At 54.5% G+C, this 14,337-nt stretch overlaps 1 pseudogene; it reads right to left on the reverse strand.

Annotated features, from left to right (window-relative positions):
* Positions 1–2,460: 2,460 nt before the first annotated feature.
* On the reverse strand, positions 2,461–5,101 carry LOC4329108 (putative disease resistance protein RGA4; annotated as a pseudogene).
* Positions 5,102–14,337: the final 9,236 nt, after the last annotated feature.

Below are 14,337 nucleotides of genomic sequence, written 5' to 3' on the forward strand. Positions count from 1 at the left end.
GGCGTCCGCAGCCTCTCCCTTGCTGCCGAGGACCATCACCCACATGTAGCGGGAGAGGTCGTCGACGAGCAGCAGGAAATAACGTCGTCCTCCTGGTGTGGCCGGTGTCACTGGGCCACACAAGTCCCCGTGCACGAGCCCGAGCCGCTCCTTGGCTCGGAAGCTCGTCTGCTGGGGAAAGGGGAGCCGCCGCTGCTTTGTCACCACGCAGACGTCGCAGAGCTGCTCCACGTGGTCAAGGCACGGCATGCCTCGCACCATCTCCTTGGCACTGAGCTGCTTCAGGGCCTCGAAGTGGAGGTGCCCGAAGCGCTCGTGCCACTGCCACGCCTCGTCGTCCCGACGAGCGGCGAGGCAAACTGGATGTGCGACCTGCGCGCTGAGGATGTAGAGTCGATTAGTGCCTCTGGTTACCTTGGCAAGAAGGCGACGACGGCGATCCCAAATCCTCATGAGTCCGTCCTCGACCAACACGCGTGAGCCGTTCTCATCCAGCTGTCCCACGCTGATGATAGAATTCCTCAACGCGGGGATGTAGTAGACTCCGGTGAGCAGCCTGTGCTCACCGGACTTGGCGGTGAAGGTGACGGAGCCAACACCCTTGATCTCCACGCCGGAGGCGTCCCCGAACTTGACGGTGCCTCGGACGCTGGAGTCGAACTCGGTGAAGAACTCCCGTCGGCCGGTCATGTGATGGGTGGCGCCGGTGTCGAGGTACCACCCATCAGCCTTGTCGTTGCTGGAGCCGTCACAGAGGGAGACGAGTACCTTCGGCTCATCAAGGTGGAGGAAAGCCGCTGCGGCCGGTGCCGCTGGAGGTAGCTCGATGCTTGCGTGAGCTAGGAGCAGAGCCGGCTCTTCCTCCTCCACCCGTGCGACGTGGGCCTGGCCGCGTCGTGGCTGTCGACAGTCTTTGGCCCAATGGCCAAGCTTGCCACAGTTGCGGCAGGTGTCGTCTCGTGCCGGCTTGTGGTTGCCGGTGGCAACGCCCTGGGCGCCTCTGCGGGCGCCACCCTCGGCACGTCTTCGCGCCCACCGTAGCTGGACACCTCCCCGCGCCTTGCGCGGCTTATGGCCGCCTGTCGGGGAAGATGACTCCCCCTTCCTCCCGTCACCCTGAGAGGCCTCCCACTGCTCCCGAGTGAGATGGAGCTTCCCGCCGATGGTGATGGGCCCCGAGAGAGGCCGTGGCTCATCACCATCGACGACCTTGAGGCGACCTAACGCCTCCTCGATCGACATCGTGGAGAGGTCCAGCAGAGATTCAATCGAGCGAGCGATCTGCCTGTACTTCTCAGGGACGCAGCGGAAGAGCTTCTCGACAGCTCTCTCCTCGTCGTAGGTGTCGTCGCCGTACTGCACCATTTTCTGCAAGAGAGTGTTGAGACGGAGAGCAAAGTCATCAACATCCTCACCTGGCTTGAAGGCCAGGTTCTCCCACTCCTTGCGGAGTGCCTGCAGTGTGGACTTGCGGGCGCGGTCGCTGCCGATGCGTGCCGCAGCGATGGCGTCCCAGGCCTCCTTGGCAGTCCGCTTCTGGGAAAGCGAGAACTGCATCTCGGGCGGAACTGCAGCGATGAGGGCATCCAGTGCCCGCCGATCCTCGTCGTAGTCGACGTCACCGTACCGGACTGCCTCCCACATGTGCCGCACCTGGAGCCTCACCCTCATCACCGCGGCCCACTCGATGTAGTTGGTTTTGGTGAGGGTAGGCCACCCACCGCCGGGACCAAAATCCCTGACCACCGTCTGGACGCCGTGGTGACCATGGCGCCGGTCAGGGGAGAGGGAGCCGTGCCGCCTGCGAGGGCCGCGTGCGGGCTCCGGGCTGCCGCCGGCACGCCCGCGCCCGTCTGGGTTCCCGTCGGCGGGCGCACGGTCCCTTGGGCCGCCGCCGCCGCCGTGGAGGTGGGCTGCTGCCCACCGCTCTGCTCGCTCCCGTGCCCTTCCTCTTGCCAGCTCCTCAAGCTCCCTGTCAGCGGTGATGTCGCCGGCGATGGAGCCGTTGATGCTGCTGCGCAAGGTCTCAACCTCTACCTCCGCCGCACGTGCCGCATCTTCCGCCGCCTCCGCCTCCGCCTCCGCCCTGGCTGCTGCCAACTCCGCTGCCGCCAGTCTGGCCGCCCTCGCTGCTGCTGCAGCGGTCTGAGCCGTTGCTCGCCTGCGCTCTTCTGCTGCGGCGAGCTCGGCGTCCTGCTGACGCCGAGTGCTCGAGGCGACCGAACGCCGAGACCGAGCGTCGGACATGGCGCACCTCCGGGGGGCTGCTGTGTGGAGAGGGGGAAGGGAAAGGGGAAGGAGGGGCAACCGGTGCTGCTGCTGCTGCTGCTGGCTGAGAGCTCAACCGAGCTTGGGAAGGGGTGGAACAAGAGATGTTTAGCCTACAGGAAAGTGTGGCTCTGATACCAGATGTTAGAATTTCAATGGTTACTCTCATTGAGAAGAGGATGGCACTCGAGATGGGGCAATTTTCTGGTTTTCTTCATTCACTAAACACAAAAGCCATGTCCTCCCAAAGAGGATTGGATACATATTTATAGCTGCTTGTAGCAGCCATGCAGCCATGCTAGTCTAAGAGGGTGCTGTCAGCATCCCAACAAACTGTCCTAGAGCAGAGCATCCCAACAAACTGTCCTAGAGCATCTCAACAAACTGCTGTCCTAACTGTCCTAGAGCATCCAAACTGAAAGTAGAGATGCTGTCCTAGAAAGCTGAAAAGCAGGAAAAAGGCACCACAAGACCAAGACCAACCAGCCAAGACTTATTCCTACAATAAATGCGTTAGTTTCTCTTTACTTCCAAGACTGGCAGCTTTTGCTTGAGCTTCCGTTACATTTTCTAGACCAGTCAACTCTAATTCTCCGACAAGATTTATGTTTTCGAGTTCGGAAACATTGCTGCAACTAGAGCTAGAACCCACCACAAAAAAGGTTAATGTCTGTAGAGAAGTCAGTTGTCCAAGGTCAGGAGGCATGCATTCCAATGATTCACATCCACCAGTGTAGATATGGCGAAGGTTTTTCATATACTTCATAGCATTTGGAAGCCGGCATAGAGAGTCACAATCAGAAACGTCCATTGTCAGTAGATTATATAGTAAACTTATTTCTTCAGGAAGTTTTTTGATCCACCAATTGTTGGAAAAGTTAAGATACCTAATGTATTGCAAGTGCCTTGGCCTGATTGGAAGTTTTCTCAATCGACAGAGTTGCATTGCCCGTAAAGAATTGTGCTTTGATAACCGTGGTGGAGAGACATAAGTGTAGGGATCTGTATATAACAACGTTTGGAGTGTTGGAGATTGCTTCTTCAGCATACCATCCAGATGAGTGTGAATTTCTCGGTATGATATGAACAAGTGGCGAGTAGGATTTATAAATGACTTCATGTCGGGCATATTGACTATGGTTGCACATTCTTTCCCCATAACAGATAGAGCCACATCATGCATAAGATCATGTATCTTGCACACCATTATGTAACGGAATTTTGGTCTTCTTACATAATAACCAGTCGGTGGAGGGGCTTGTTCCACATCTTGAAAGAATGATCTCCAAGCTAGATCATTAAAAATTTCTTTGCCTACCATGTCAGGGTTATCTTCCTCCCGTGCAGGTATAAAGTCATGAGCCATCCAATGTTGGATCAATCTCTCCACATTAATCGGATAATCTTTGGGAAACAAAGCACAAAATGCAAAGCATTGCTTCATGTGTGGTGGTAGGTCATCGTAGCTGAGCTTTAGTATAGGTAAAATCTCTGTCTTCTCATTGCAAATGTTGCTTTTGACTAATATATCCTTCCATTCTTGCATGCTAGTCTTGGTACTCAACATAGAGCCAAATGCTTTGGCTGCCAAAGGAGAACCGACACATCTGTCCACAATCTTGTCAACAATTACATCTAGCTCGTCACTGTTTGGCTTTTGCACTCTGAATGCTCTGCTCTGGATTATTTCCTTCATATACTTGTTACCCAATTTTTCAAGGTTATATGCTCCAGGTACACCCATGGTCATAACTCGAGCTACTTCTGCATCACGAGTTGTTGTCAGTATCGTACTGCCCCTGCCACCTTGCTTAAGGCATGTCAACAGTTTTCCCCACTTGTCAGCATCCCGATTCCATACATCATCCAGCACAATAAGGTATCTCTGTCCACTTAATTCTTTCTGGAGATCCTGCAAAGCTTTCTCATGATTTTTCTCCTGGCTATGGCAGATGTTTCTTGCAATGTTACCAATGTCGAAATCATCTGACACACAACACCACCTTTGGAGACTGAAATGCTCCTTGACTTGAGGTTCATTGTAAATGAGTTGCACAAAAGTAGTCTTGCCCAAACCACCCATTCCAACGATAGGAAGAACCATGAGACCCCCATTTCCCTCCTGCTCAACCAATATCTTTATGATCTTCTCCTTCTCCTCGTTCCTAGATCTGCTGGCAATGTCCTTGTCAGAGTCAATCATTATGCTATCAGTCTGCCGCCACTGCATCGATGGTGTCACTTGCTGCCTTTGTGTGAATCCAAAGTCATTCATCTGTCTGACAAGGACATCCATGGTACGCACAACCTTGCTCAGCTTCTTGCTCATTCTGTAACGGAATACAATAGGGTTACGAGAAGGGAAGAGGCTTATAACATCCATACCGAGCTTGTTGTAGTGCCCCTTTTTCTTGGCATCACGCCGGAGCGCTTCATACTTGAACTCATCAAAGACATCGATCACTTCATAGGACACATTCTTGAGTGCTTCGAGCCAAGCACTACTCCTGGTCGGCTAGCCCCCTTCTGTGCATCTTCAATGACATCCAGGATGGCCGGAAGCTTGCGTGCCAGGCTATCACGCTGCTCTTCCATGCCTTTCATCACCTTGTACTGCTCCACAAGGTAGCTCGACACCTTCTCCTTCAGCAAGGAGACCAGCGGCCTGATCACCACCATCTCTGCCATTGTTGCTATCGCCACTCACGAGGTCACGCTTACAGAACACACAGCAGCTTTGGAGAGCTCAAAGGCGAAATTATTTGGGACGAAAGAGCGCGTCAAAAGGCATTGGCTTTCTGAGTCAGTCAAGCAATGTTCGATCATAGAATATTATTCCTGCACAAACGCACAAAGGTCTCGAGGAAGGAGGCCTGAAGCTGCCAGAAAGAGAAGAATCAAGGAACCCTACGCGTTGGCCTCCTAAATGCTCTTTTACTGTTGCATAGCTGAATAGTTGAATGATTTGTGATAACTATTCGAGGCTATAAAATTAGAGAATGGATTCGAAACATTATTCATATATAAAAAGTTCTTTTAACTCCCATCGCGCTGTTTAGGAGTTCAGAAAGCTGGCCTTTAATCCATTCATCTATCCAATAAAGAAATAGGAGAATTTAGAAAAAGAACAGAAGAAAATGGATAAGATTAGGCATCAGATTAACATCAAGCAACACAAAGATGGGACCATGATAGCTCAAAAGAGCGATTTCATTCAGAATAGTCGCTCGTAATGATGATTCGATTTGGAAAGTAATCGCCAACAATTAAAATTCAGGCATTCGTGTACTTGATAGCACTCTACACCTAAGCAGCTCCAACAATACCATGGTAGTAGTGCAACAAATGCAAATTCTTAACGCAACAAAAAGAAATGTTCTTCTGTTACAGAAGAACTACACTTATTGTAACAACTCTATGAAGCCAAAAACATTTTTTTTTGCTGCTTTCGAGAACTAAACATTACTTGCATCAGCACTCGAGAAACTGATTTGCAACAAAATACAGAAGTCAGTACAACAGTACGAGAAAGATGCTTTGGAACAACTAAAAACTATATATTTGCAACGTACAAAGAGCCCAATTTGCAACATTACGACAAAACCATTAAAAATAATTCGGCTAACCTTGTCTTATCTCAGCAGGAGGAACCACCGCAACAAATTGCCGCAGCTCCGCTGCTACAGTAAATCCGACCAAGCCATCAGTGGCAAAGCCCCGATCTCCTCCTCCTCCTGGCGTCCGCACGAGAGGCGGCTGTACCTCCTCTTGCTTGCAGTAGCCATGGCTCGTAGGTAAGGTTGGATCTACGGGAGTGTCCAGATCTAGGGAAGAGTGAGATAGAGCAACAGGGAGAGAGATGAAAGGGGAAGATGAACGGTGAACGGAGAAGAAAAGAACTCGTTTGGATGACGATTATCAAAAATTCTAAAAATAAATTTACTACACTCTTACTACCCCCATAAGTTTTAGAGGTAGACACGGTTATTAACAAAAATAGGTAAAATTAAATGGTGAAAAAATTATGATTGGTTGAAAAGTGGAGGTAGATGGGAAAATTGAACAGTGAAGGGTTATGATTTGTTGATAAGAGAATGTTGATGAAAAAGTTGTATTTTGGGATAAATTGAAAAGGCTAAAAGTTATTATATTTTGGAATAGAGAGAGTACAATATATTTATACAACTCCACGTAATCTTAGGTCCAAAATGAACTCACACGTTGAGATCTTTATCTCTATCTTTGTCTCTACTACTATATAAAAATTGAAGATGTTTCCGCAAAAATTTTAGTATATCATGCGTGTTTCAATCAGTTTTGATTTTATTTTTTCATCGTATTCTTTCTTTTTATTTATGCTATAGTGTTCCTCTTATCCTAGATGTACACGAATTAATTTGGTCCGCACCTTTTTACGCACGCCGCGATCAGGCTGTTTTCCAAATACGCATTTCGCGCCGCCGCAAAACTTTATCAATCAAATCAGAACCAAAAAAAAAATACGCAAAACTTCACGCGTCGCGCGTCCTGTTTTTGTCAAGGATTTTCGTCCATCTCCGATAGATCATAGCGCGGGAAAAAATAGAAGGCACCCCATCGTATATTGTGGATGTGTTCAGTTTACGAAAAGAAAATTTTTCGATGTCATGAATGACATTTGATCGGATGTTGGAAGGGGTTTCGGACACAAATGAAAAAAGTAAAAAACTAATTTCATAACTTGCCTGGAAACCGCGAGACGAATTTATTAAGCCTAATTAATACATCGTTAGCACATGTAAGTTCCTGTAACACTTATGAGTAATCATGGACTAATTAGGCTCAAAACATTCGTACCACGATTTCCATGCAAAATGTGCAATTAGTCTTTTTATCTATATTTAATGCTCCATACATGTGTCCAAAGATTCGATGTGACGTTTTTGAACTAAACAAGGCATGTATTACACCATACTCCCTCTGTCCCCAGTATAAGAGATTTTAACATTTTACTTCTACTGTTTAACCATTTGTCTTACTAAAAAAATTTAGAGTTATTATTTATTTTTTTACTTACTTTATTATCCAAAGTACTTTAAGCCGAACTTTTCGTTTTTTATATTTGTACAAATTTTTTTTAATAAAACGAGTGGTCAAACAGTGCAAGTAAAATGTCAAAATCCCGTATATTAGGGGACGGGTGGAGTATCAGCTGTTTGGATTGGTTCACTATGCACGAGTATTTCATCATCCTTTCGCCCTTTGCGATTCGTCGGTTTGGATATTTTAGAGCAAGTATAATAGTAGGCTATAAGTTGGCTAAATGTTAAGGTGGGGGAGAAAAGAGAGGAGAGAGAGGAGAAGCGGGCGGTAAACTTACAGCCGGCTTAGACACATGAACCAAGAAACTCTGTGAGAGAGACAAGTGGATCTTGTATTAATTGTAAAAAGCTAACTATTATATGAGTAGGTGTCGGTGACATGGGATCAGGAGTATCATGACTAGAGGTTTGAGGCAGACACAATCGCACACGTGGCCTGGCACCCCCGAGGGACGTCGGGCCCGAGGGTGATGTGTTCGCCCTCCTCTTAGTCCCCCCGAGGGGGTCGGGCCGCACCCGCCTCGGCCCCGAGGGCCGAGGCGCCCCGACCCCTCGTGGGTTTTTGCTCCGAGTGTATGGGTTAGGTGAGCACAGTGGGGCTCACCTAACCACATTTTTTGCGGTTTGGCTGAGCGTGTCACGCCGCATGTAACGCAGTGCAGTGCACTCATTTATCCGGTCTGTGACCAGTCACAGACCGGTCAGATCGCGGGTTAGGTGGCGACAGGCGATCTGACGCACGCCTCGCCCCATCCCGTCAGGACGAGGGCTTCTAGGCGCTCGCCCCCAGCTGGAGCTAGCGTGTTACCTCCCAGAGATGGCACGATAGTCCTGGTCAGATATATGCCAGGCTTCATCCTAACCATTACAGGCAAGATGTTGTGTGAAGAAGGGCGAACATGTAGATTGCTAAGCTGACACGTGGTGGACAAGAATGACCGACGTGACTGGTCTGACACCGGTCATGTCGTCAGCGGACAGCCACGATTCCACGTCGCATCTGCTCCCGGCGAAAGTGGAGGTAGTTGTGGGCCGTCTCATCAGAAGGTGACTCGGACGGCAACTATACAAATCTACGTCCATTTATGAAAAGGTGGGGTAAGTCCCCACAAAAAAGAGAGAAATGGTGCATGTGGTATCCCCTTAAGATATAAAAGGAGGACCTTGCCCACTTAGATGGGGGACTGGACTTTTCCAGATTAGGAACTCAGAACAAGGGAGAGGCTGGCATATACTTTGTAGCTCCTTCATACACAGATCTCCCAAAAACACAGGAGTAGGGTATTACGCTTCTCAGCGGCCCGAACCTGTATACATCGCCCGTGTCTTGTGTGTTTCCTGTCTCGCGAACCTTCCACATACAGAGAGCTTAGAATCTCACCCTGAGTCCCCGGCCGAACTGGCAAAGGGGGGCCTGCGCGGTCTCCCGGTGAGGAGCCCCACGCTCCGTCATCTGGCGCGCCAGGTAGGGGACTCTGCGAGGGATTTTCTGAGCTCTCGCACTCTTTCGTGTGCGCCAAGCTTTTCCTGTTCAGCCCAATGGCCGAGCCAGCAAAGGCGCACGACCTCTCCCCGAGTATGAGCGGTGACGACGGGGAGCCAAACCCACGCCGTCGAGCTCGTACTCCACCGCCCCCTCCACGCCAAAGTCCTAGGCGGGAGAAGGCGCTCGAGAGGGCCGAAGGATCCGCGACTTCGACACCCACTGGAGGTGGAGAAGGGCGGCGAGATGGGGAGCGTCGCCTCCTCGTCTACGGCGACGGCAGCACGCCCCAGGGCGCGCTCCAAGCTGCGGGCGCGCTCCTACGTCACCCGCCCGTCGCCCATGACCCGGAGTCTCCAGCCCAACGTTGGCTGGACGATGTGGCCAAATTGGTCATGACTGCACGGCAGCGCCTAGATGCTGGTGGGCGGTCCTCCGCCACCAAGGCCTCTGGTGCTGCTACCACCGGCTCCGCGTCGTCAAGACGGAGGGCGCGGCGAGCGGCAGCCGCTGTTCGCCATTCGGCCGCCACTCCTTCGTCAACGCCTCCGACCCGGGAAGATCTGCGTGGGGAACCGGATGCCCGCATCAGTATCGAGCGTCGGCGTAATGGCCGACGTGCTCCCCACGCAACGGAGGGCGCCTCCTCGTCCGGAGTGTCACCTCACCACGGACGCGGGGATTAGTCCTCCGTGCCCCCGGTTGGTGGTGTCGGCTGTAGAGCCTTTGTGGCGAGCCTTCGGAATGTCCGTTGGCCCCCAAGGTTCCGGCCCACCATCGCCGAAAAATATGACGGGAGCGTCAACCCCGCCGAGTTTCTCCAGGTCTACACGACCGGGATCGAGGCCGCCGGGGGTGACGACAGGGTCATGGCGAATTTCTTTCCCATGGCCCTGAAAGGACAGGCGCGGGGTTGGCTAATGAACTTGCCACCCGCGTCTGTCCACTCTTGGGAGGATTTGTGCCAACAGTTCACCATGAACTTCCAAGGCACATATCCGCGCCCAGGTGAGGAAGCGGACTTGCACGCAGTACAGCGAAGGGATGATGAGTCACTTCACTCGTACATTCAGCGGTTCTGTCAAGTCCGCAACACCATACCATGCATCCCTACACACGCGGTGATTTACGCGTTCAGGGGGGGTGTGCGGCACAACCGCATGCTCGAAAAGATCGCCTCCAAAGAGCCCCAGACTACCGCGGAGCTTTTTCAGCTCGCGGACCGAGTGGCTCGTAAGGAGGAGGCATGGACCTGGAACCCCTCCGGTTCCGGTGTGGCAGCTTCGGCCGCCCCCGGATCCACCGCTCGGATAGGGCGGCGTGATAGGAGGAGGAAGAAGAGGTCAGCCCATACCGACGACGAGGGTCATGTCCTCGCCGTCGAGGGCGCTTCGCGGGCCACCCGAAAGGGGAGGCCTGCGGGAGACAAAAAGAACGAGGCCGGCGCTCCCAACAGGGAGCGCCCAACCGGCAAGTGGTGCACCGTCCACAACACTTCCCTTCACGACCTCGCGGACTGCCGTGCAGTCAAAAGTTTGGCTGAGCGGACGAGGAAGTGGGAGGAGGAGAGGAGGCAGGAGCGCCGAGAGGGCAAATCCCCGGCGGTTCCTTCCGGTAATCGGCGAAGTGAGGCCAAGCAGAAGGCCCCCGCCGAGGACATCGATGACGGCGATGATGACCTAGGTTTCCAAGAGCCTGGAGCCACCATTGCCACCGTCGATGGGGGAGCGTGTGCTCACGTTTCTCGCCGGAGCTTCAAGGCCATGAAGCGAGAGCTTCTGGCCGCGGCCCCTACTCATGAGGCGACGTGTCGGGCGCGGTGGTCGGAGGTTGCCCTCACCTTCGACCAGACCGACCACCCACCGTGCGTTGCCCGGGGAGGGCAGATTGCGATGGTGGTTTCTCCCACCGTTTGCAACGTGAAGTTGGGGCGTGTCCTCATTGATGGGGGAGCGGCCCTCAACATCCTTTCCCCTGCGGCCTTTGACGCCATCAAGGCCCCGGGGATGGTGCTCCGGCCGTCCCAGCCAATTATCGGTGTGACGCCGGGGCACACGTGGCCGTTAGGTCACATCGACCTACCGGTCACCTTCGGTGGATCCGCCAACTTCCGCACGGAGCGGGTGAACTTCGATGTGGCGGACCTCAGTCTGCCCTACAACGCGGTCCTGGGGAGGCCCGCGTTGGTGAAGTTCATGGCGGCGGTCCACTACGCCTACCTATAGATGAAGATGCCAGGCCCCGGTGGCCCCATCTCTGTCCATGGCGACCTCAAAATCGCGCTCGCTTGTCTGGAGCAGCGCGCGGACCACCTCGCCGCTGCGTCCAAGCCCGAGGGTGGCGACGAGAGGCTTGGCGCCTCCGCCTCCGCCACCCCGAGGCAGCGGATGATCACAGGCGACGAGGTCCCGGTCAAGGAGGTTGCCCTGGGCGACGGCCCGTCCAAGACCACACGGATCGGTGGTCTTCTGGACGGCAAATAGGAAGACGCGCTCGTCTCCTTCCTGCGGGCAAACGCTGACGTCTTCGCATGGAGACCGGCGGATATGCCCGGGGTCCCCAGGGAGGTGATTGAGCACCGTCTCGCCGTGCGGCCGGGCGCAAGGCCGGTCCGGCAGAAAGTGCGGCGGCAGGCCCCGGAACGTCAGGCCTTCATCCGCGAGGAGGTGGCGCGACTTCTGGAGGCCGGATTCATCCGTGAGGTCATCCATCCGGAGTGGCTGGCGAACCCGGTGGTCGTTCCCAAGGCGAACGGCAAGCTTCGGATGTGCATCGACCACACCGACCTTAACAAGGCATGTCCTAAGGATCCTTACCCCCTGTCTCGCATAGATCAGATTGTCGACTCCACTGCGGGGTGTGACCTTTTGTGTTTTCTAGATGCATACTCTGGTTACCATCAGATTCGCATGGCTAGGGAGGATGAGGAAAAAACTGCGTTCATTACCCCCATAGGAACCTATTGTAATATGACAAAGCCCTTCGGGTTAAAGAATGCAGGTCCTACTTTTCAACGTACTACTCGAATTTCTTTGGGTAGCCAATTAGGACGTAATGTTGAGGCTTATTGTCACGTCCAGATAAATTCATCCCGAAAATAAAAATCATTCTCTAAAAGGAATAATAGAATTAATTAAAATTCGAAAAGAAATTGGCAAACACTAAAATACGTACAAGAAAAATCCGAATGTGGCCCGGAGAATTTTTGTTAAATTCTCCTTGGTCTAAAAGGAGCCCTCAAATTTTACTTGAATTTTCAGAGCACCGGAAATAATTATTAAGCAACAAAAACAATTATCAAAGTTTATTAAAAAGAAAATCTAAAAATAACCCTCTCTTTCCCTTTGGGCCAAGTTTGGCCCAAAGTCCTCTCTCTCTCTCTCGGCCCGCGGCCGAAGTCCCTCTCCCCTCCCTCTATTCCTCTCCCTCTCCTTCTCTCTTGGGCCTTCCCTTCCCCTCGGCCCAGCTCCCTCCTCCCTCTCTCTCCCGGGCTGTCTCTCCCCCCCCTCCCGGCCTGCCCGGCCCAAGCCGCCTCCCCCTCCTCTCCTCCTGGGCCGGCCGCCCGGCCCAACCCGAGCGGCGCCCTCCCACCCGTGCCGCGCACGTGCGCGCGCGTGCGCGCCGTTGCCGCGCGCTGACCGCGCGCCCGACCGCGTGGGGCCCACGCGTCAGGCGCGTCGTCTCCCTCCTCCAGCCGCCCGGCCACCTCTCTCTCTCTCCCGGAAACCTAGCTCGCTCCCTCCTCCAAATCCGCTTGATTCAATTGGCCAATTCCAAAATTAATTGGGGGGTTTTAATCCCCATTGAATCCTCTTCAAATGCCCCCAAATTCCCCCTTGATTCGTGCCTTCAATCCCCGGGAACGGACGCGCCAAGTCCGGCCGCTTTCCATGGCCGTCGGCCGCCATTCCCGCCGCCGTTCCGACCTCCCCCGTGGCCGGCTCCCTCTTCTCTCATATAAAATGGGATCCTCATCCCCCGTTCTCTCGTTTTAGCCCCCTCCCGAGCCTCCCCGTGGTCCCTAGCCATCTCCCCGCCGCCCTCCTCTCTCTCCCACGCCGCCGGCCGCCTCCAGCCGCCTGTGCCGCCTCGACCGTGCGCCGGCCGGCCGCGCCGTCGCCTCCTCCAGCGTCGCCGCCACCTCCTCCACCCCGGCCTGCCCTCCGTTTCGCGCGGTGACCGCCGGAGGCGCGTTCCCGCCGTCGCCCTTCTCTTTCCTCCGCGCCGGCCGCCTCCAGCCGCCTCTCCCTCCTCGCCGGAGCACCGTCCGGCCGCGCCGTCTTCTCCCTCGGCCTCGCAGCCACCTCCTCACCCTCGGTCAGCCCTCCGTTTCGCGGGGAAAGCACCGGAGACGCGTCCTCGCCGGCAAAACAGTGGCGTTGCCGCCACTGTTCCACCTCCGGCCGCCACTGTCGCGTTTCCCGTGCGCCGGCCGACGTCGCCACCACCTCCCTCGGCTCCGCGACGCCGCCCTCCACCCCGGCTGCTCCTCGGTTTCGCCGGAACGCCGTCGCCGCGCCGGCCTCTCCATCCTCTTCGTCGCCGGCGTCCTTTCGGCCACCCATTCCTCCTCGTCGGCTCGTCGCCCCGCTGCACCACCACCTTCTCCAACATCGCTGCGGCGTGTTCCACGCCGTCCTCGTCTCCGTGCAGCCGCTGCCGGCTGCCCTCGTCGCCTCCTCGCCGGCTCCGGTCGTCGTCGTCGTCGTCCTCTCGTCGTTCCCGGTTTCGCTCGTTGTGGCGTTCGTCCCTCCGTCAAGCCGTTCTTGTCCGTCGTCCGCGTCCGTCAAGTGTGTCGCTGCAGCCCCCGTCGTCGTCTTCGTCCTCGGCTCCGCGTCGTCAAGCCTCGTGCCGGCCGCGTCTCGCCTTCGTCCAAGGATCGCCGCCGAAGTCGTCCCCTCGCCGTTCGTCTCCGTAGTTCCCGGCCGCCTCCGCCGCGCCCGTTCGTCGTTGTCGTTCCCACGCCTCGTCGCGTGGTGGTAAGGATCCCTCTCCCTCGCTGCCCCGTCCTCGTCTTTTCGGTGTCGCCCGTACCCGTTGTGCGGTCGTCGACCCCGGTACCCGTGTACCGGTGTCGGTAGTCGTTCACGTGTGCGGGTGGTGACCGTGTAGTGTCCGTGTTAGTGTGCCCGCTCGGTAGCCGCGTGGTTTCCACGTGTGCAACCCGTGTGGTGTCTAGTGGAGTCTGTTTGTCGGCCACTCGCCTCGGTTGACACACGGGGTCCGCTTCCGTCGACCCGTGGACCGTCTCTGTGTACCCGGTCTACCGCGGTCCTTTAGGTTGACATGTGGGGTCCGCATGTCAACGGCGCAGCCTTCCTGTCTTTTCCAGGCTAGCGCTTCCACATGTTTTATATTTGCAAAGCTTAATTATAATAATCCGCAAATCTCCATATAACAGCACTAAACTTCGGATGATCATATCTTGGTCATACGAGCTCCGAATCGACCGTTCAAGTCTCTTAATGTTTGATATAACCTAAAGAACCCTGTGCTTTCTTTTTA

This window comes from Oryza sativa, chromosome 2 (assembly GCF_034140825.1).
Source record: "Oryza sativa Japonica Group chromosome 2, ASM3414082v1".
Classification (NCBI taxonomy): Eukaryota; Viridiplantae; Streptophyta; class Magnoliopsida; order Poales; family Poaceae; genus Oryza; species Oryza sativa.